The following is a 23,903-nucleotide window of genomic DNA, read 5'->3' as shown; positions in this document are numbered from 1 at the left end:
CCACAACGTTAGAGGTAGATTCCTTGAATAGAGCATTGACCGAGCGCTCTCGACGACTGTCCGGTTGTCACGCTCGGCCTTTCCATTTTGCTCCGGCGTATATGGGGCTGTATATTCCGACTGGATGCCCCGCTGCGCTAGGTATCGCTTAAATTCCTTGAAGCAATATTCACGGCCGTTGTCTGTGCGAAGTTTTTTCATCTGCCGTCCAAACTGATTGCGCACTAGAGCCTCGAACTCCTTAAAACATTGCAATACATCAGATTTGTGCTTAATGAAGTATACTTTCCTGTAATTCGACGCATCGTCCTTGAAGAGGGCGAAGTATCGCGCGCCACCAACGGATTCTACAGACATTGGCCCGCAAATGTCAGAGTGATAAAGCTCCCCGGGCTGCAGCAATCTCTCTGATTCTCGTCGGCGAAATGGAAGTCTATGTGACTTGCCGATCTGACATGATTCGCAGAAAAAATCACATGTATTTGAGAACTTGACTCCTTTGATCAGTCCTTTTGCGGCTACCTCTTTCAGCATCCTTGTGTTGACATGGCCCAATCGCTCATGCCAAGTTTGGAGACTCACCGACGATACATTGACTTCCTCCTTGGTGATTTTAAAGAACATCCTGTAAATTTCGTTACCTTGTTTGATACCTTGTGCCACTAAGTTGCCATCCTTGAAAAGAGAGACTTGTCTGTCTTGAAAATGCACATCAAAACCTCTGGTCGTACACACGCCTACGGAGAAGAAGTTTTTCTTGATCTGTGGCACATATAGGACATTGTCGATGCGCTCTCCGCACCAGATGCCATCGATAAACTTTTCAATAAATACTGTCCCCGAGCCTAGAGCCTGATAGACGCCGTTGTCTCCAAGTGACACACTGACGTCGTTCGCTGGACGGAAATCGTTGAGCCAATCACGTCGGTGAGTGATGTGCCTAGATGATCCACTGTCAGTGATCCAGACGTTTTGGGCATCTTCGCCTAATAATATTTTGATCTGCTCGCTCGTCGGCTACGAAACCGATCACTTCCACTCGAAGAACATGTAACAAGGAAAGTGTTTTCCGACACACCGGTTTTGTTTTAATTTGAACTCTCGTCGTGTTTCTTCTTTCTACAGTTTCGTTCGTAATGACCTTTCTTGTGACAGTAGAAACATTCGAAGTCCTTCTTATTTTTCTGTCCTTTGCTGGCATTGGAATTCGATGACTTTCGGTTCTCGTTCTTGCTTGTAAGAGCAAGCGCGGTGGCTTGTTTTTCCTCAACTGTGAGCCGGCTTTCTTCTTTAATTAATCTTTCCTGCAAATTATCGATTGTTTGATGGTTCGCGGCGACGCTGTCCCATGCCGTTTGCAAAGAGTGATACTTCGGAGGCAGACTTCCGAGGATTTTGGCCATTATTGATATTTCGGAAACATTCTCTCCAAGATCACGTAAAGCACTTGCCATATTCCGGACCTTCGCGACGTGTTGGACGACGGAATCAGTCCTGGACATGCGATACTCATGAAAGCGCTGAGTGAGAACGAGCTTGTTCGAGGCAGTCTTCTGTTCGTGGATAGAGCTCAGTTGGTCCCACATTTGTTTCGCGTTCGTGCAAGTCAGTAGGCATTCAAGTTGCGATTCTCCGTTGCGATGGACGTAGAGATTAACACCATCGCCTTCACGTTATCTTTCACCCAAAGTTTACGCGCATTGGCATTCGCAGCTTCGTCTCCCGGCACGGCTCTTTCTCCTGAAACGACGTTGTAAACACCGTTCGCTACGAGTAAAGCAGTAACTTGAAATTTCCACGTTTGATAGTTACTTCCGATGAGTTTGGTAATGTTCTTCGTCATGAGCTCTTCTGCCATTGTTGATCTTGATCACAAGACTCACGACACAACGATATGACGAATCACTGTCGACTCACTACGTGGTTGACACCGCGTACTTCGGCTTCGCAGTCTTTGCTTCACCCGTTCTAGATCTCTCCTTCCGAATACCACGTGCAGTCAGTCACGCGACACCTGGGCCCATAACCTATTGAAGCAGAACGTGGTTTCGGGAAACCAAAGGCGAACACGATCGCGAGGTTGAGAGATATAGGGAGAAACGAAACGAGCACTGTAATACTTATCACGTTTATTCGATAATCGAATGAGCAATTACGCCGAAAGGATCGAACGTACAAAGACACGCGAACGCCGGTAGCTTACAGAATCGACCGCTCGGTATGACTACGACTGACCGACTAGACAAAGCAGAGATGCCAGAATGCAGACCCGGTCCGCGATCCGAGATAGTGGAGGGGGTAACACACACAAGCGAGAGCCGCGTACGTGTTCGCTCAGCGCTTCGGCTATCTTAGGGCGGTTGTGTGACGTCACGACGTGACGTCACGAGCGAGCGATATAGCCGCTGTCGACTTGCCGAGATTGCGGCATGCGACACGATGCGAAAGCAATTGCCGGGCAGGCTGGCAATGTACGAAAAATGATGATGATGATGATGATGATGATTTATATATATATATATATATATATTAGATTATTATATTCAACTTGAATAAATAATTGACTAAATAAAGTTAATGGACTGAACAGTTTGTAATAAGAGAGTTTATTGTATTATTACATTTTTATTCAATATCTATTTTTTATAGTTTCTATTATGTCTGGTGTATTAGGTAATATATTCAATATTATATTAATGTGAACGTTCTATTTAATGTAACTGTTACTCTTGTCATTGATTATTTTCTCTCCGGAAACATTTTTTCACAACTAAAATATATGAATATATTACGAAGTGTGTGTGTGTGTGTGTATCGTAATATATTCCTATATTTATAGTGTAAGTTATTTTAATTGTGAAAAAAAGTTTCGGGAGACAAAATGATTAATGACAAGAGTAACAAATATATTAAATAGGACATTCACATTAATATAATATTGAATATATTACCTAATACACCAGACATAATAGAAACTATAAAAAATAGATATTGAATAAAAATGTAATAATACAATAAACTCTCTTGTTACAAACTGTTTAGTCCATTGACTTGATTTATTCAATTAATTATTCAAGTTGAATCTATCCACTTCTTTTTCATAATAAACCGTTCCAGAAAGTTGGTCATCATATCCTGAAGCTGGATTAAACGCATAACTGTCATTAAAGGCATCATTGTCAAATATTCTTACAGTGAAATTTCATATTTATGTGTTATATAAATATATATGTATAATAATATATATGTTATATTTCGACACGCAATACATAGAGAAATATAGTTCAAAGATAAAAATTGAGGAATATTACTAACGTATAATATTATTAACGTAAATAGTGGACTTCCACTCCACCTTTGAGGTTCCACTAATGGCGCATTAAGTTTTTTTAAGTAGACCTTCGCCTGGAGCCCTATTATACTACATTATATTATGTTGGTTTTCAGTGTGTGATGTAGCATTTCACTGACAAGAAATCGTTTGCACACATTTTGGTTTTCAGTGTGTGATGTTCAGCATTTCACTGATAAGAAATCGTTTGCACACATTTTGATTTTCAGTGTGTGATGTTCAGCATTTCACTGACAAGAAATCGTTTGCACACATTTTGGTTTTCAGTGTGTGATGTTCAGCATTTCACTGACAAGATATCGTTTGCACACTTATTGTTAATTCATGATGTTGTGTTCGTGATGTTTGAACCCTTACACATTTTAAAAAGTAATAGAACAAAACTTTCGTCAATAATACTGTCTGTAAAACCTCATTTATACATCTTCTGAGATATTATTATTGCATATTGTGACAAGTGGAAGGACCAGCAATGTCATCTGCAGAATATAATTTTAGAATACTTTTTGGTTTTTTGGAAGGATTATTATACATTGTACTTGACATAAGAGATAAATGCTTTTCATTAATCTGCATGTCTAAAACAGTTTCTTTTCTTGCTTTCAATGCTGATTTTAAAACGCAAATAGCGTTTACAGAATCAGATGAAAGTTTATTTCGTTTTTTTGTTTTTATATCAGTTAATATTGAAAAAACTTTCTGCATCTGCATTGGAATTTGGAAGTGATCTTATAACATTCAAAAGAGATTTAAGGTTGGGATATTTATCACTGTTATTGGAATCTTGACATTTTAAAATTTCTTTACACATATTATCAAAATTTAATTTAGAAAGACTTTGTTTCTCTTCCATTGTAAAATGTAATGGTAATGCAATCCACTCTTCCTTTAATGCTTTTTCATCAAAACCGCCAATAGTGTTGGCTATGAAAGAGACATCATTTAATGATTTTTCTCTATTAATATCAAATAAAGTCGTAAAGGGACGAAAAACTTTTAATTTTGATAAAAATAAATCATTGATGGGTAATCTTTTCTGAATTTTTTGTGCAGCAGTCACATAAAATGCTAAACAGTTCTCTCGAACTGTTGTAACAGTATCTATGTGTCCTTGCACCATTAAGTCATGAATATATTCATCGCAATCTGAGCCCAAAGTAATATCATGAAGAGCTTTTTGATTCTCCTTTACAGAAAATACAATATTGTTGATTGGAGATTTCAAATGCTCTCGTGTCAAAAAATTTTTGCACACTTGCAAGACAAAGTTTACAGATTGTGCAATAAATGAATTCTCGTTTCTACAGCTTGAAAAAAATGCATTAAAGGAATTAAATAAATTAAAAATATATTTAAAAAAAAGAAAATACGCTTGTGTCAACATTTTTCATTATTGACAATAAATACTCGCCAGACTTTGATTTCTCACTCATTGCCATTTCAGAAAGAAAATATATTATTGTATCCCAACCTTCAAGAAATCTTGTAATACACGAGTGATGAGAAAGCTACCGTGTATTACATAATTTTAAAATTTTACGATTGTTGTCCTGAAAACAATCACGAAATTCTTGATAAATAGCCGAACGTTTCGGACTGCTATTAATATAAGTAGCGATTTTGTGCAACAATTCCTCGTAATGTTCAGGTATCTTTGAAATGCAGCATGTGCAACCAATGCAGCAGAATGGCAGGGACACGAAAAAGTTAAGAGCTTTTTGCACATTTCTTCTAATTTTCTTTTAAAAGATAAATGTTTTCCTGTCATGACAAATGCATTGTCGCATGACAAGGCAACAATATTTGAAAATGGAATTTGGAACTTCCACATTTCATGTTTAAATGCATCGGATAATTTCTCTGCACTACAATCCTTCGTGTCAATATTAATTAATTTTAGTAATTGCGAGTGAATGTCTAGCGTTTCAGGATCAACAAATCGTACAAGAAACGTCATCCATTTTTCATTACAAATATCAGACGTTTCGTCAATGAAAATTGAAAATTTAGTATTTTGAATGCTGTTGACCACACGATCCGTCTCAACTGGACATAGTACATTCGAAATAACTTTGTTACATTCTGTTCTACCCATTGTTATATTTTCTAACACTTTAGTATGTTTACCTACATATTGAAAAAGACGGAGCATATTGTTTGCAGTTTTATACGGAATATTATTTTCAACAATAAACGCCACTACTAGAATTTCTGCTGATTTCTTACGTTCTTCAAAGGACAACACAAATTCCTCAGTTACATCATCTTCATTAGAAATGTTTGTTTTTACTTCATTTTTTTACATAGATCTATGTGTGTTTTTGTCTGTGCATGACGAATGATTTGCGATATACCACCACGATATGATTTATCACAAATCAAGCAAAAAAAGGAATTTTTGTCATGTGACACTTCGCGCAACCATGGCTTAAATTGCGCGATGTCTAACCATTGTTGCTGAAATTTTGATTTACGCTATATTTCTCTTTTAGAATGTACATCGTCATTATTTAATAATAGTAATGTATTTTCTTTCATGTTTTTTTAAATGAGAGACAGATTTGCATGTCTTAAGATATGTGATGATGAGCACGAGAAAGTTTTATTACAAATTACACAATGACAAAGGCTCTCATCATGTGACACTTTACGTATCCAAGATTTATATCGATCATCGTGAAGCCAAGCTTCCAAAAATATTCGCTTATCCTTTTTTCTTAAGTTCTCGCACATTTCACTATGTAAACAATACAAAGAATATAAAAATATATATATATATAGAGAGAGAGAGGGAGAGGGAGAGGGAGAGGGAGAGGGAGAGGGAGAGGGAGAGGGAGAGGGAGAGGGAGAGGGAGAGGGAGAGGGAGAGGGAGAGAGGGAGGGAGAGGGAGAGAGAGGGAGAGGGAGAGGGAGAGAGAGAGCGGGAGAGAGAGAGAGATTAAGAATTCTAGAGTAATAGTATAAATAAGAAATTTAAACACTTACGTATCAAGAGACACCAAGATTCAATATAGCAACATACGCTAACTCGCACTGATCAAGGCGACTAGATTATTATACGTAGAGAAGAAATATTTTGCGTCTTCGTGGAAGTTTCGTTAAACAAATTCGTCGCTCAACAACTTCTCCCCCGCGAAACAAATGCATAGCGATACATGGGCGCCGCAAAGCTTCCTTAGAAACAATCTCTTCTTCGTCTATTCTTCGACGACGCAACATGTCACGTAAGTATAGAATCAAAGTATTAATCATATTTATTGAATATATATATTCATGTATGAATGTATACATATGTGTGTATGTGTGTATGTGTGTATGTGTGTATGTATGTATGTATGTATGTATGTATGTATGAATATATCTATGTATGTATGTCTTTTTATTAAATAAAATATATTTTATGATATTAGAAGAAATATCCGAAGAAATGGAGAATATGCTCCTTACGGAAGAAGGGGAGGTCGGAGAGGATGTTCCTGCGGCAAATTTGCATCTGCTGCTGCAATAACTGTTGCAGCAACAGCAACAACAACAGCAACAGCAGCAAGTAATGCAGCAGCAGCTGCAATTCCTGTTGCAGCAACAGCAGCAGCCGCCGTCGCCGCCGCCGCCGCAGCAACAGCCACAGCAACAGCTGCAAAAGCAAGGTATTACATACTTGTTTTCATTATTTTTAATTACATTACTTATTTATATTATTATTGCTTTACATATATTTATTTGTATATATTTATTTATTTATGTATATTATAGCTCCAAAAAAAGAGGAGGCGGCCGATCCCGCGCCCTCTGGTATTACCAGCGGGGCGGAAATCGAGGAAGACGCGGTGGCCGCGATAAATTACGCGACGTCCGTGGCGGAGAACGCGGCAGCCGTGGCGGAGAACGCGGCAGCCGTGGCGGAGGACGAGGCCGCGGCGGCGCTCAAACAATTTATAAAATTTATAAAACTTATTTTAAATAAAAAATAAATTAAAATAATATATTTTTTGTATGAATAGTTCTCGCTTCCTTCCCTCCCTGATCCAAAATTCCTTATTACATATAAATATTTATTTACGTATAATATAATATAATATAATACACGGCATAGGATAATCTATATCAGGCCTGCGGCCGAGTTGCACTTTTCGGCCGATTTTTTCTGTTACCATCTTCACTCCTTTTGCTTTATAGCTCGCGGAGACGTCAAGACGGTCAAGCTCAGGGACGAATTAGCTGTAAATCACGTATGGGCCTTATACAAAGCAAATATACATATACATGATACATGGTACATATTTAAATTTTACTTAATAACGTTACTTATTTTACTTATTGACTTTGATGTTTCGTTATTTAAAGCGATAAAATGTAAATAAAGATTGAAAGTTTAGTGGAATAGGCCTACTGGGGAAACCACTCAAAAAAAACCGCATCAACAATAGTACCTCAAGGGTGATGCGAAAATCTATTGACTTACGTTATTACGTAAAATTTAAATATGTACCATGTATCATGTATTGGGTCATTAAGTATGAAACTTTACAAATAGAACATAAACTTTTGCATTTTTTGGCACATGGACATGATTTATTTTCAATCGAAGTATGCGCCCATGTTATCTACACACTTCTGCCATTTTAGTGGTAGTTGGTCTATGCCTCTACTATAGAAGCCAGGAGTACGGGAATCGATGAAGTCGCGGAAGACTGTTTCGACTGCCTGTTGAGAATTGAAGAATTTTCCCACCAACAAGTTGTCCAAATTCCGGAAGAAGTGATAGTCGGTAGGTGATAGATCTGGTGAATATGGTGGATGACGGAGAGTTTCCAATTCCAACTCCTGTAGCTTTGCCACGGTCAGTCGTGCAGTGTGCGGTCGAGCATTATCATGCAACAGGATTGGCATTGACCGATTGACCAATTTCGGTTGTTTAATAGCAAGTTGTTGCATCATTTCGTCCAGTTGCTTGCAATATACTTCAGCCGTTATCGATGTACCAGGTTTCATAAAGTTGTAGTAGATAACACCTGACCTGGACCACCAAACAGTCACCATAAGCTTCTTCTGTGTAATGTTGGGTTTCGCGTGATGTCTCGGTGGTTCATCAGCGTTCAACCACTGATGTGAGCGTTTACGATTGTCGTAGAGTATCTACTTTTCATCGCAGGTCACAATTCGATTAAAAAAAGATTCATTTTTGTGACGGAAAAGCAAAGAAAGGGAAGCCTCTAGACGTTGCGCCTGCTGCGCATCGGTCAATTCGTGCGGGACCCATTTGTCCAACTTCTTTATCTTACCAATTGCAGCTAAATGAACCAATATGGTGGGTATGGAAACATTGAATATCGATGCCAATTCACGTGTACTTTGAGATGGATCGGACTCTACTACGGCTCTCAAGTAATCATTATCCACCTTCGTCTTTGGTCTTCCACGTGGCTCATTAGCGAGGCTGAAATCTCCATCTCTGAAATTTATGAACCAATTGCCCACCGTTGCTTTAGTAGTTGAACCTTCATCAAATACAGCTTTGATATTACGAGCTGTCTCCGACACTGTGGTTCCACGGCGGAACTCATATTCATAAATCACACGAATTTTGGACTTTTCCATAGTTCTATAAAAAAGAATCCACCAATAAAACTAATGAAGATATTTGAACAAACAAATATGACATTTGAAGAGTGAACATACATCTATCACACTAACCTAACCTGATACTGACGTCTGGCGCCAAATTTGAGATAACAAATATTAAAGATGGCGCTTTTACATTTGTAAAGTTTCATACTTAATGACCCAATATATGTATATTTGCTTTATATTACAGTATAGGTATACTAAATAAAAATATTAATTTTATAAAAATATATCTTAACATATGTATTCCATTTTACTTACCTTTAATTGTATAATATATTAATAATAATAATAATAATTCTATAAACAGCGCGCGAGATCAATATCAATATCACTGTCAAATTTCAAATCAAAGGCTCATACGTGACTTACAGCTAATTCGTCCCTGAGCTTGACCGTCTTGACGTCTCCGCGAGCTATGAAGCAAAAGGAGTGAAGATGGTAACAGAAAAAATCAGCCGAAAAGTGCAACTCGGCCGCAGGTCTGATCTATATGTATAAAAGCCAAATACCACTCACTCACTGACTGACTCATCACGAAATCTCCAGAACTATAAAGCCTAAAAACTTGAAAATTGGCACGTATGTTTCTCTTGGCTTGTAGGTGCTCGTTAAGAAAGGATTTTTCGAAATGAATATAGGATCACAATTTTTTTCTGGTAATCACCGTAGCGAAGCACGGGTATCCAGCTAGTGTAGTATAATAGGGCTCCAGGCGAAGGTCCACTTAAAAAAACTTAACGCGCCATTAGTGGAACCTCAAAGGTGGTGTGGAAGTCCACTATTTACGTTAATAATATTATACGTTAGTAATATTCCTCAATTTTTATCTTTGAACTATATTTCTCTATGTATTGCGTGTCGAAATATAACATATATATTATTATACATATATATTTATATAACACATAAATATGAAATTTCACTGTACGAATATTTGACAATGATGCCTTTAATGACAGTTATGCGTTTAATCCAGCTCCAGGATATGATGACCAACTTTCTGGAACGGTTTATTATGAAAAAGAAGTGGATAGATTCAACTTGAATAATTAATTGAATAAATCAAGTCAATGGACTAAACAGTTTGTAACAAGAGAGTTTATTGTATTATTACATTTTTATTCAATATTTATTTTTTATATGATAATTCTTTATTTACGACCAAGAACTGGTGAAACAAAATATTGGTAGCACTACGTTTCGACCTCAAATTAGGGTCCTTATCAAGTGCGAAATAGTCACTTTCTACAAAAAAATACATAACACAAACTATCAAAGACAAAATTATAAAAAATATAAAATATAAAAATATATATAAAGAATTTCTGCTGGGTTCTGACAATAAAAAATATATAAAGGATTTCTGCGGCGATCAGACAATAAAAATTACAAAAATAACGTACTTCCAAAAAGCAACCATCAATTATCTCCAACGGGAGCAGCGACACAAACAAAAAGACACATTGCGGAGACACTGAAACTGAGCAAGACGCTGTTTCAGTGTCTCCGCAATGTGTCTTTCTGTTTGTGCCACTGCTCCCGTTGGAGATAATTGATGGTTGCTTTTTGGAAGTACGTTATTTTTGTAATTTTTATTGTCTGATCGCCGCAGAAATCCTTTATATATTTTTTATTGTCAGAACCCAGCAGAAATTCTTTATATATATTTTTATATTTTATATTTTTTATAATTTTGTCTTTGATAGTTTGTGTTATGTATTTTTTTGTAGAAAGTGACTATTTCGCACTTGATAAGACCTATTGAGTCGAACGTTATAGTATCGTCATTCTTTTAATTTGGATCTATTTTTTTATAGTTTTGTAAGATTCTTTTCAAATCTAAGTATTTTTATAGTTTTGTAAGATTCTTTTTCAAATCTCAAGTAGAGAGAGAGAGAGAGAGAGAGAGAGAGAGAGAGAGAGAGAGAGATAGGTAGGATGGCTCGTAGTCTTCTTCTCCTACTAGTATAACAGCGTTCCGCTGTCCAGGCACGTGGGGAATCGGGTTTGGTAACTCGATTAAACAATCGCACTTCAACGTGATATGTTTATTACGACAATACGCACGATGTACAACAACTGCGCGATACGACATAAGCGACTGCACGACAAAGGACTCAGACCGACCGATCTAACCTCACGTTGCTAGGCTTATCGTCTAACGTGCGACTACTACGTATGAGTGCTAACAGGCAACTCTTCCGTACGCATGACTTCCGCATATGAGTGCCAACGAGCGACTTGCTATTCTCGCGATCCGCGAACCTTCGAGCCGATGCGCGAGATCCTCGTATCTCAATCTGCCAATCATAGATCGACACCTTTAACTCACGCGACAATATCTTGCGCAATAGTCGAATTTCGAGTCACTGGCATCGCGACGCACAGGACCGTATCTAACAAAATTCTTTAATTTCTTACAGTCGGCCAGCCTGCATTTGCATTCGTCTCGAATGTGTCGGCGTTTACAATAACCAAAAGATAACTAAAAAGATAATGCTCATATTAGTGAAGCTTATTCAACGCTTAATGATTATCGAATACCGTCGCACTTAACGCTAACTTAATAACAAAAATTTTCACAATGATTCATCACAATGCAAATTAATGAACAATATTATAATGATTAATTTTATTTACTGCAACGGTTTGACCCATGGTTTCATTCTATCTGGCGACAAAATCGAATTGTATGCTTTAGCAGTAATGTTAAAGCCGGGAATATCGGTTATCACATATCGATTCTTATTTAGTGCTTTCGAAACCATGTACGGGCCTTTATACGCAGGCTTAAATTTACGATTCTCGCCAGGTTTGCTATGACTATCGCGAATTAATACATAATCTTCCGCTTGATACATTGTCGGAGTCTTATGTTTAGCATCATAATATCTTTTATTATAATCTCTCAACTTATTCGTAACTTGGACCGCAATATCTCGGTTTTCTTCACGCTCGGTAATTAAGTCCTCATCTACCTGCGCTAACTTTACGCACTAATCGACTAATTTCATGATTCGCGTGATTCCTTTGATCATATCCGATTAGCAATTTCGACGGCGATGATTTTAGTGCAGAATGCACCGTGATGTTAATAACGTACTGAGCAACTCCGAGTCGAGATTTCCATTGTTGTGGCTCATCAATCAACTTTTTAAGAATGGACTTTAAAAAGCGGTTAACCCTTTCGACTGTACCATTGGCCCAAGGAGCTGCCACTGCTACCAATCGATGTTTAATTCTATACTTACAAGGAAGGTTAGCCACCCCGGAAATTTAGAAAATTCTGAAACTTTGTGTGCATATAGAGTAGTTTATCCGTAACATAAAACTATTTTTTTTTCATGCTGAATTACAATTCAAGGGGGTGAAATCACCCCTTGAAGAAAAATATAGGTATTTCTATTTTGCGAAATAACTGCCAAACGATGGAAAGATATAAAAAAAAGTTTATACAAAAGTTGCATCTCTTTTATATGTCTACAAAGCTGTGTACGGATAAGTATCGAAAAACTAATGCTTTTCTATTTACCCCCTCCACCACTCCTTAAAATTGAATTTTTTTACTTCGTAAATTTACGTCAAAGTACTTCTCCCTGACCTCTTTTCATACGTCGTAATCAATTTATGTTTGTTATATTTAAAAAAATAAAATAAAATAAAAACCTTAAAAGAAAAACTCCGATTCTCAATTCCGCGCGTTTTAGCAGTTTAATTATTAAAATGATTTTAAAAAGTAATATTTAAATTTCTCGTACCGTTGATTTTATAATAGCCTCTTGGTTAATGCGGAAAACAGAAATAAAATGTTTGTTAAAATAATATTCACAACTGTTTGTTAAAGCAACTGTATATATGATATAAAACTATAAATCACACGGGATAAGTCGATAAATGGAGTTTTGCACTATCGCGATCCATTGGAACGTCTTTCCTCGCATTTTTATTAGATTATTTTGTAAACCGCACGATAAATAAGATGTTGCACTTTGACATTAAATGACGCAGATTCATATTGATGCACCGATAACCTTGTCGAACTTTCCGATTTACGTAATACGGATGTGTCTATCCGTTTTGCAAACCACACGAAAAATTAGATAAGTTGGTGCATAGATTGGACTACTATCGCAAATGAGGAAAATGGTGCAACTTATAATCTTTTTTCCAACATTTTTCGGTGAATAAGTTTATGTAATCGCGGTTTTCGACTCATATAAATATGCCCGAGGAAGTATTACTTTCCAGTCTCATTTACGACAGGAATCAGCATTCTGTTGAAAAGTTTGCCTGATAGAAAATTTACGCCGGTTAATGTTGCGAACATAATAAACATGTTAGCGACTACGTTTCAAATTGCGAGTATAACACAGACACCTATAACGCCTTTTGAAATTGAAGTGCATAATGAAATTCGTGATATTCTACAAATTTTGCAAGACGTACGTTCATCATTTGAACATGATTACGTGTTTGATTTTGCTGATCCATCAGAACCCCATGGAGCACAAATTGTAGAATATATTACGCCTGCAGAAAAAGAAGAAGACAGTTTTGAATATGAAGAATGTATTGTCGATGATGAAGATGGGAAGGTCGACTTGAGTTATAAGAGAAAGGCCGTAGAGTTTTGGAAAAGCGCAAAGAAGGCACGTCGGACATTAACTAGCGTACAGAATAGTTTTCATAAGGTTAAATCCTTATAGCAGCTATACAGATGGGAAGCAAGTGTAGAAAAAGATGGAACAAATGCAGATAAATTTACATTTATTACGGAATATGTACTGCAAAAGTTTGAAGAAGCATGTGATAGAAAATCTATTGTTCATGACATGAATTTAAGATTATGGGCTTTGGAGGCAAAGGAGCAAGTGGACCTACCTGAATTCAAGGCAAGTAAATGGTGGATTTGAAAATTCAAGAATGTGCACAGAATTGTTTCCCGCAAGATAACAACATTCAGGACGCAATTTACGCTTCAAGATATTGGCAACTTACAAGATATCGCAAAATCGTTTGATTCAAACGTAAAGTCAAACATTCCAGTTTTTGGAGTTGAAGAAATTTATAATGCAGACGAGAGTGGTTTCAAGCTTGAATACATTCTAGGCGAACATTGACGAAATCAGGAGTAAAAACAGTTGAAGCAATGATTCAATCAGTATCTTCTATAACACACAGTTATACCATAATGCCTATTATTTCAGCAAGTGGACGTCTTCTTTCACCACTATACATAGTTTTGAAGGAGTCTACGGGAACATTTGGTCCGAGGGTGGAAGAAACTCTTTTCCGTCCAGTTAACATTTACATCCAAGCTTCAAAATCAGGAAAACTCACGTCTGAACATTTCAAAACTTGGTTCAGCGAAGTGTATCTACCGAATACTGGCCGTAAAAGCATGTTACTCATTCATGGACGGACACTGCCCAAGACAACTAGAGCAGTTGACATTCCACAAGACAAAGAGGTACAATTTTTAACCATTCCAAAAAAGACAACGGGAATGATTCAGCCTTTAGATGTGTTCGGATCCCGGGTTTGGAAAAATTTTGTACGAACATTTTCGGATAATGTAATTCTTGAAGAGAGATGTTAATCTACACTCCCGTAATGAAATAATTAAATTGCAATCACTAACCCATAATCAGTTTTCTTCACCTAGATTTAAAAAGCTGTTTCAATATGCTTGGTATAAAAGCGGATATGTAGAAACGCATTCTGCCGAATTTCAAAATCCTGTAGATTTCTGTTACTTCAAAAATGAAAAGAATATACCCAAATGTAGTATTTGTGGGATGGCCGCTTTTATACGCTGTGCATGGTGTGGCGACTACCTCTGTTTTAAACACTTTTATGAAGAATATCATTACTGTACCAATTACAATCCGTAATTTTTAGTATATCTGTCATTTTGCACTAATATAACTATTGTAATGTATAATTAAACAATAGAGCGTGTACTAATATTTCTGTTTTAAACATTTTTACGAAGAATATCATTACTGTATCAATTAGCAAATTTTACTGTATTTGTCACTACTAACACTTGTATTGTTGTACTCGATTAATAACATTTTCAATGTATAAGTAAACCATAAAGAATGTACAAAAAACGAATGTACGAATGCAAATGTTATATATATGAGGATTAATAAAATCAATTAATACATTCGTTGAAAATAGGTAGAAACTACCTTGTTGAAATAAGCGAACAATGATTGAAATTGATATAAATTATGATTTAAATATTGTGACATCATTATATCGTTACAGAATATCTTACTAATATATATTAACAATAAGTCAAGAATCAATCACACAATATGTAATATGTAATCTGTAGAATCAATCCGCATTTTTTGTGTAAATCGGAAAGTTCGACAAGGTTATCGGTGCATCAATATGAATCTGCGTCATTTAATGTCAAAGTGCAACATCTTATTTATCGTGCGGTTTACAAAATAATCTAATAAAAATGCGAGGAAAGACGTTCCAATGGATCGCGATAGTGCAAAACTCCATTTATCGACTTATCCCGTGTGATTTATAGTTTTATATCATATATACAGTTGCTTTAACAAACAGTTGTGAATATTATTTTAACAAACATTTTATTTCTGTTTTCCGCATTAACCAAGAGGCTATTATAAAATCAACGGTACGAGAAATTTAAATATTACTTTTTAAAATCATTTTAATAATTAAACTGCTAAAACGCGCGGAATTGAGAATCGGAGTTTTTCTTTTAAGGTTTTTATTTTATTTTATTTTTTTAAATATAACAAACATAAATTGATTACGACGTATGAAAAGAGGTCAGGGAGAAGTACTTTGACGTAAATTTACGAAGTAAAAAAATTCAATTTTAAGGAGTGGTGGAGGGGGTAAATAGAAAAGCATTAGTTTTTCGATACTTATCCGTACACAGCTTTGTAGACATATAAAAGAGATGCAACTTTTGTATAAACTTTTTTTTATATCTTTCCATCGTTTGGCAGTTATTTCGCAAAATAGAAATACCTATATTTTTCTTCAAGGGGTGATTTCACCCCCTTGAATTGTAATTCAGCATGAAAAAAAAATAGTTTTATGTTACGGATAAACTACTCTATATGCACACAAAGTTTCAGAATTTTCTGAATTTCCGGGGTGGCTAACCTTCCTTGGTAGCCAAATAATCCCGAAATTCTGCCGAAGTAAACGCGGTACCTCTATCCGTCACAATTTCCTCCGGACTACCGAAAATATGAAATAATAATTCTAAATTCTTAAGAACTTCTTTTGTATTCGTCGTTTTCACAGGATACAAACACATAAATCGCGTATACGAGTCAACTACTACCAAAATAAATTTATAAGCATGCTCCGCATGCGGTAATGGCCCGAAGTGATCGATAAAAAGGCACTGGAAGGGCACCGTCGAAAGCTCACCCGATTGTAATTCACCTTCACGAACGTTTGACGAAGAATTAGCGGTCAAACATACCAAACAATTACTGACATAAACATAAATTTTCTTCCTCATTGACGGAAACCAATATGATGCCTAGATGCTCTGAAGAGTTTTTTCAGAACCGCAATGTGCCATCTCGTCGTGATGTGCCCTCAGTACGTTATTGATCATGGAGTCGGGTATTATAAAACGTGGTTTATCGCTGCCTTCCCTATAAACCAAACCTTCGATTAATTCGAATTTATCGTGATCCTCAAACTTAAGAGTTTCAGCAATGGATTTCAAATTCGCATCCTGAAGTTGCTTAAATTCTAATATTCTTTCCAGCAGTAATGTATCTACATGAGCTATCAACCGACTAAGTGCGTCAACGTGAGCCATACGACGACCCTCACGATGAACTACCTTAAATTTATAACTCTGGAGTCTGAGTATCCATCGAGCTACGCGTGGATTTAAATTCGCTTTATTAACCGCGAATACAAGTGCGTTACAATCAGTAACCACCGTAAATTGAACACCATACAAATAGATGTGAAATCGCTCAATCACCTTTACCATAGCCAACATTTCTAACTCGAAACTATGGTATTTCTGTTCCGCGGTATTCGTTGCTTGACTGAAAAACGCAATCGGCGCTAATTCTCCTGTATCTTGCTTCTGCAAAAGAATAGCCGCTAAGCCTAACGAGCTAGCGTCCGTATGTATTTCTGTTTCCGCGACCGGATTATACACTCGCAACGCCGGGTATGACGTCAATACTTTCTTTAACGAAACAAACGCTTCTTTACAACGATCGTCAAAGTCAAATTCTACAGACTTCTTCAGTAAAGTATACAACGGTTTAGCTATGAGCGCGTAGTTTTTTACAAACTTCCTAAAATAATTGGTAAACCCCAAAAATCTTTGTATCTCATGTACATTTTTTTGGTACAGGCCAATTACGAACTGCTTCCGTGTGTCGGTCGCTCAAAGTAATCTGACCAGCCGATATAACGTAACCCAAGAACTCAATTTCTTTTTTACGAACTGACTCTTGTTAAAATTAATCTCTAAATTGTATTTCTTCAAAAGTAACAATACTTCTCGCAACGTACGCAAATTCTCTTCAACTGTTCTCGAGGCAATCAAAATATCGTCAATATACACTATTATTTTTCTCAGTCTTATCAATGGTTCCAAAATCTTTTTAATTCTCTTCTGGAACTCCGCTGGAGCTTCACAGAATCCGAAAGGAAGGCGAACGAATTCAAACTGCCCATCCGGGGTGGCAAACCCAAAAAACTTTGTGTGTTCCGGATGCACCTTAATCTGGTAAAATCCGTCTTTAAGGTCTAACAACGTAAACACAACTTTATTGTTTAACTCCGATAAACAATCCTCGATCAAAGGAAATGGGTATTTCTGCTTAATCACTTTCTTATTTAGCGGCCGTAGATCCACGCACATACGAGCCGTACCGTTTTTCTTGGTAACTACTACTACTTGTGTGCAATAAGGCGACGTACTTGGCTTAATTATGCCTCTTTCGAGCAAATCATCCGTGATCTGCCGAAGCTGATTACGTTCCGCCCATGCAAAACGTCTCGGCGCGAAAGCATACGGTATATCGTCTTTTACATTGACCGTGACAAAATGATCATCCTTCGCTGGAGTGACATCAGTGTTCGAAATATCAATCAAAACTTCTAACAGTTGATTCCGATAAACATCGTCGACATTAATCTCTACATCCTTCCACGAATCGCGTAAACAGTTGTCGGTATCGGCCGACTCGCACAACGAAGCTATTTGTGACAAGAAAGTAAATTCCGATGCTTGATTCCTCGACGGCGAATATAAAGCGTATACATTTTCCTCATCTAAGAAATCGCGACCAATAATAATATCTGACGCCGCTAACGGATCCATCATAACATATAATTTAATCTCGAAACTACGATTCGGCACTTTGGCAAATATTATCGTCGTTCGAATAGAACCTAACAGTTTAATCTGCGTATTATTAAGCGCGTTATAAACCTTCTCAACCGGCGTAAGTGCCATGTCCTTATCAAAATACCGCTTATAAACACTAAGACTAACGAAAAAAATAGGACTGCCGGTATCTACCAGCACAGAACAATAACACGTACGACCGTTAATTTGAACAATATTCTGCGAAGTACCTTGTAACACGAAGTCTTGCTCTCCTGTTACCTGCACCAACGCGACTGTCGAATCCTCGGCTGCTTCGAGAGCCTCCGTTACTGCAGCTAGGGTCGTATCCTGAGCGCCCTCCGATGCTTCCCTCTTCTTCAGCTTCGGACAGTCGGGCTTCACATGCCCCGGAGCTCTGCAGTAAAAGCAGCGTACTTCAGTCTTCTTTTCAGGTTTCGCCTCAGAATTCTTCTTAGCCCCGGACTCCTTCGGTTTTCCGTTTTTCCCTCATCCGAGTTGCTGATCCTGACCTGCTGATGCTACCGTAATCTCGTGCATCTGCTTCAAAAACTGATCAATTGTGCTCACCGTTAACGATGCCGCTGTAGAGCGTAGCGACATGCTCGTAATACCGTTAATCAGCCAAGGTATAGAATCCTTATCTTGCAAATTCAAAGGACTCATAATCGCTAGCTTATCCATAACGTATTCTTGAAATGCTTCTCTACCGTAATTCCACTTACGATCTGCAATCTTCTGCATAAGGACTATCACCGGAACTGTTCGTGCAAATCTTTATATAGCTGCTTCCTTCAGTCCTTGCCAAGATTCAATCATTGCTCCGCTTCCTAGGTCGAACCAACGTCTAGCTATCTTCACTAACCTGCTAGATGCTGCCAAGAGTGTAACGTCTGAGGTCGCTCCATGGATCCTCGACACTGTTTCCACTCGTTGTACCCAGAGCGAAACATCTTCATCCTCAGATCCGCCAAACACGGGGATTTGAGATGCTAATAGTGTAACTGCATGGCCTGATGCTGATGACGCAATAGTTGATCTTGCTGGAGACGCACCGTTGACTAACGACTGAGGAGCCGCGACCACCGGGACCGGTTCACTGTTACCTCCCGACGGCTGACGGGTGCTTCTTATAGCCTCCACTAATTGTATAAACAACTGCTGCTGCTGCTGCTGCTGCTGGAACGCTTGCTGTTGTTGAAGCTGATGCTGCAACTGCGAGGCAATCGCACTACAAAACTGCGGAAACATCGCCTCCAACCCCTGAGCAGATTGCGAAGCTTGACTCTCCGCGGCCGCTTGATTTCCGGTTGGACGGTGATCCGCCTCTGGCCCATGTCTTTCCAAATGGGTCATAATCATGTCGATCAGACTATTCCTGTCTTCCGACATTTCTAGGTTATACTGCAACGCTTATTCTCTCAGCGCTTCCAAGGACAGATGTTCCAAACGTAAACTATCCATTCTGCAGTGACCTTTACTATAGCAGATACTCGGATCCAGATCAATAATCCAGTATCCAATCCAGGATCCCGTTCCGAACGTCCAGTACGATATCCAGACCAAATATCTCGTATTCTGAAACAAATTAGTCCAATCCTCTTCCGGGATAAATTATTTCAAAATTCACCTCAGGGATATGCTTATATCCCACTTCTGAGATAAATTAGCTGTAAGATTCTTTTTCAAATCTCAAGTAGAGAGAGAGAGAGAGAGAGAGAGAGAGAGAGAGAGAGAGAGAGAGAGAGAGAGGTAGGTAGGTAGGATGGCTCGTAGTCTTCTTCTCCTACTAGTACAACAGCGTTCCGCTGTCCAGGTACGTGGGGAATCGGGTTTGGTAACTCGATTAAACAATCGCACTTCAACGTGATATGTTTATTACGACAATACGCACGATGTACAACAACTGCGCGATACGACATAAGCGACTGCACGACAAAGGACTCAGACCGACCGATCTAACCTCATGTTGCTAGGCTTATCGTCTAACGTGCGACTACTACGTATGAGTGCTAACAGGCGACTCTTCCGTACGCATGATTTCCGCATATGAGTGCCAACGAGCGACTTGCTATTCTCGCGATCCGCGAACCTTCGAGCCGATGCGCGAGATCCTCGTATCTCAATCTGCCAATCATAGATCGACACCTTTAACTCACGCGACAATATCTTGCGCAATAGTCGAATTTCGAGTCACTGGCATCGCGACGCACAGGACCGTATCTAACAAAATTCCTTAATTTCTTACAGTTTCTATTATGTCTGGTGTATGTTTGGAGCTAAGTTAGTGCGATTTCCGTCGTGATTCCATATACCCAGCCTTCGGTGCGGACAAAGTTTCGAAGGACGACGCGAGTTACATGTTTGTCCTAAAAGACGACAAATATTTTCCTAACTTGATAAAACTCAGTCGAAACGGCTCAACACTTCCATATATGGACATTTGAAGCCTCTGATTGAGGAGGCCTTCTCGACAAACAAGCGGTATTGTCCTCGCAAAGTCACGAAAATAGGTCCGGATCGACAGGCAGTCGTTATTCGAGTCTCGTCAAGACAACTAGCTCTCTATTTCGTTCGCTCCGAAGTCACGGTCAACCGTTGAAGTTCCGTTGCACCGCCTTCACGATCGAGTTCTGCATCGACGCCCGCACGTTAATTCCGGGCTCTCAATCACCGCTTCCGCGGATTACTTGGCGTTTCATTTTGTTAAATTTTCTTTTGTTTTTTTTTTGTAAATTTGTGTATAACGATCGGTCCGAGATCCGAGTGCGCCGTTTGTCGCGACAAGATTTCCGCTCGTCAATTCCGGGTCCTGAATCGCGGCAAGATTTCCTTTCCGGCCGGCCCGCGAATGTCAAGATTTCCGATCCGCGAGCGTGAGTCTCAAGACCAGAGACTGTAAACATTCTCGGTACTCTCGGCCGTGACCCAGTTTCTGCTTCATAATAAAGCCCACTATAAGGAAACTGATACACTAAAACCTGTGTCAACTCTTTTCTTTCTGGCTCATCCTCCTGTCCACTCCTGATCGAGATTACTAAGAATCTCGGGAGCTCAAATTCCGCGTTCAGCGCTGAGCGATTCACAAAACATTGTTGGTCCTTCGAGCCGGATACGGGATTTGTGCGTGAGTGACGACAAAAGTTGAGTCTAAACGAACGGCAAAAATGAGCGCTTCCATTTTACTCGAGGAGCAGCTTCAACTGAAGCACAGCATTTCTCGATTTATCGAGAACTTCAAAAAGACTGGGAGAAAAAACTGGACTCTGGTGAGGATTCGGTCTCGGATCACGTTCCTGAAAGAGACCTGGAAGCAGATGCGATGTGGCCACGCAGCGTTGTCCAAGGTCGCGGATGAGAAGATGCGGTCCACTCACGCTTACTTTGACGGAGACGTCATAGCCGAGACAGAGGACACCTACCAGAACACGCTGGACTTCCTGTCGGAGTGCTTGGAGGAGCTGGAGCCGCCTGTGAGTCCTGTTAACGTGTCTGACACGTCGCGTCGTTTGCTCGCATGACTCCGCCCGCGTTATCTCTCTCGCACCTCTCTCCGATTAAGCTGCCTCCTTTCGACGGGAAGTTCGAGGAATGGGAGCAATTCCGCGACCGCTTTCAATCTCTCATTATTGACAATAACGAATTGTCGAATTTCGCACGTATGCACTTTTTGACGTCGTGTCTGAAGGGTCGCTCCCTTGATTGCGTTTCGAATCTCGCTGTCACGAGAGAAAACTTCGAGGCTGCATGACAAGCGCTAACGGCGCGATTCGAAAGCAAGCGACGCTTGCTTACTGTTCATCTCTCGACGATATTCAACCTAGCTTCTATCCCTCGCGAATCCGTGACGGAGCTGCAATCGCTTCGCGATAAAATTCACGTCGCAATATCCGCTTTGACAAACCTCCATAGAACTCCTTCGGAACTATGGAACGACGTGCTCGTGCACAGCGTTGTGCAACGGCTCGACCCCGTGACAAAAAAGGCGTGGACCGTCAAATCAAGCGACACCGACGATCCGCCGAACTTTAATGATCTCGATCGGTTTCTACTGTCACGCGCTCGAGCACTCGAAGAGTTATCTCCGACTATACCAACCACGAAACCTTCGACCTGGCAGAAGGTCACTTCCGCCACCGCGTCTAAGTCCTCGCAGACGGCGTGTCCTCTATGCAAGGCTCACCACTACTTCAGCGCGTGTCCGATCTTTACCGGCGGGAGTTCGAGTCAACGACGCGACCTCGTTCTTAAACACAAAAGATGCTTCAATTGCTTGAGTCAAAGCCACGCGGTCAAGGAATGCAAAAGTACTCCTTAAATCTGAAGCAGTGAATAGTCACTGATCAACAGTGACTATTCACTGAACGCATCAGTCCTAAGTATGCCACTGATAATTAGTAAAACTCAACTGATAAATTAGTGAAACTTGGAATATACTGAATGAATCAGCGGGAGTATTGATATCATCATAGCAAATTTAGTTGTAAATATAGATAGCTAAAATTTTTTGCAGGGAGAACTATAATTTTGCAATATAGCAAAGCCTTTTATTAAAGTTTTCTGAACCTTTTGTTACTTATTGTTAGTAATAATTACAACAAGGTACTTTTGCTATTATTGCTAAATTATATAGCTCTCGCTGTAAAAGATCTTAGCTATCCATATTTACGACAAAATTTGCAGCTAATTTTCTTCTTTCCATATGTATTTCACTGATATTAATAATATATGATATAATAAATGAATTTTTTATTGGTACATCAAAATTACAAAGCAGATTGAAAGCTGGTTAAAAATATTATATTTAGCGATAAATTATATATTAAAATATTATATTTAGTGAGAAATTATATAATAAATATATTACATATATTATATATTAAGAAATACATTATATAATATATCATAACGATAAATATTATGATGTAATGAAAATCATTCTTTTTCACTATTGCTTGATTGTTCAATTTCCATGTTGCAAATGTTAATACAGGGTGTCCCATGGGAAGTTGCTGAAAGGAAACGATTAGTTCTCCCCTCCATGACTTCAGAAAGGGTCTTACTGTTAACGGTCGTTCATCTGAGTGTCCGCAGTTTTATTCTGGTTGTGGTAGATGCAAGTTCGTGCGCGTCAAAATGAGTAATCTGACGACGAAGGAAAGATTTATCTTGTCGAGTGCTTCTTTTCCAGAGGAAAAGTTTATAGCAATGCTTACAGGGGGTTTCGTACTAAATACGGAACACATAAAGTTAAGAGCGAAAACACGCTGAAAAGGTTAGAATTTATTATTTCTTTAAACATATGCGTTACGTCACTCCATTTTTTGGCAATAAATCTGCATTAAAATAATGTTTTGTGTTATTTTTATCAGAATTATTGATAATTTTATGCAATATGGAACTATCCAAGACCGTAGACATGATCTGCCAGGTCCTTCTGTGTCTGTAGCTGCAGAAGAAAACATTGAAGATATTAAGAAGTATTTTGAAGAGAATCCAAATTCTTCCATTCGGAAAGCTGCCCAAGCT

At 38.6% G+C, this 23,903-nt stretch overlaps 1 pseudogene; it reads right to left on the bottom strand.

Moving 5' to 3' along the window:
• Nucleotides 1-7,930: 7,930 nt before the first annotated feature.
• Nucleotides 7,931-8,950, bottom strand: LOC113562711 (annotated as a pseudogene).
• Nucleotides 8,951-23,903: the final 14,953 nt, after the last annotated feature.

Source organism: Ooceraea biroi, chromosome 10 (genome assembly GCF_003672135.1).
Source record: "Ooceraea biroi isolate clonal line C1 chromosome 10, Obir_v5.4, whole genome shotgun sequence".
Taxonomy (NCBI): Eukaryota; Metazoa; Arthropoda; class Insecta; order Hymenoptera; family Formicidae; genus Ooceraea; species Ooceraea biroi.
This window is presented reverse-complemented; position numbering and strand designations above follow the sequence as displayed.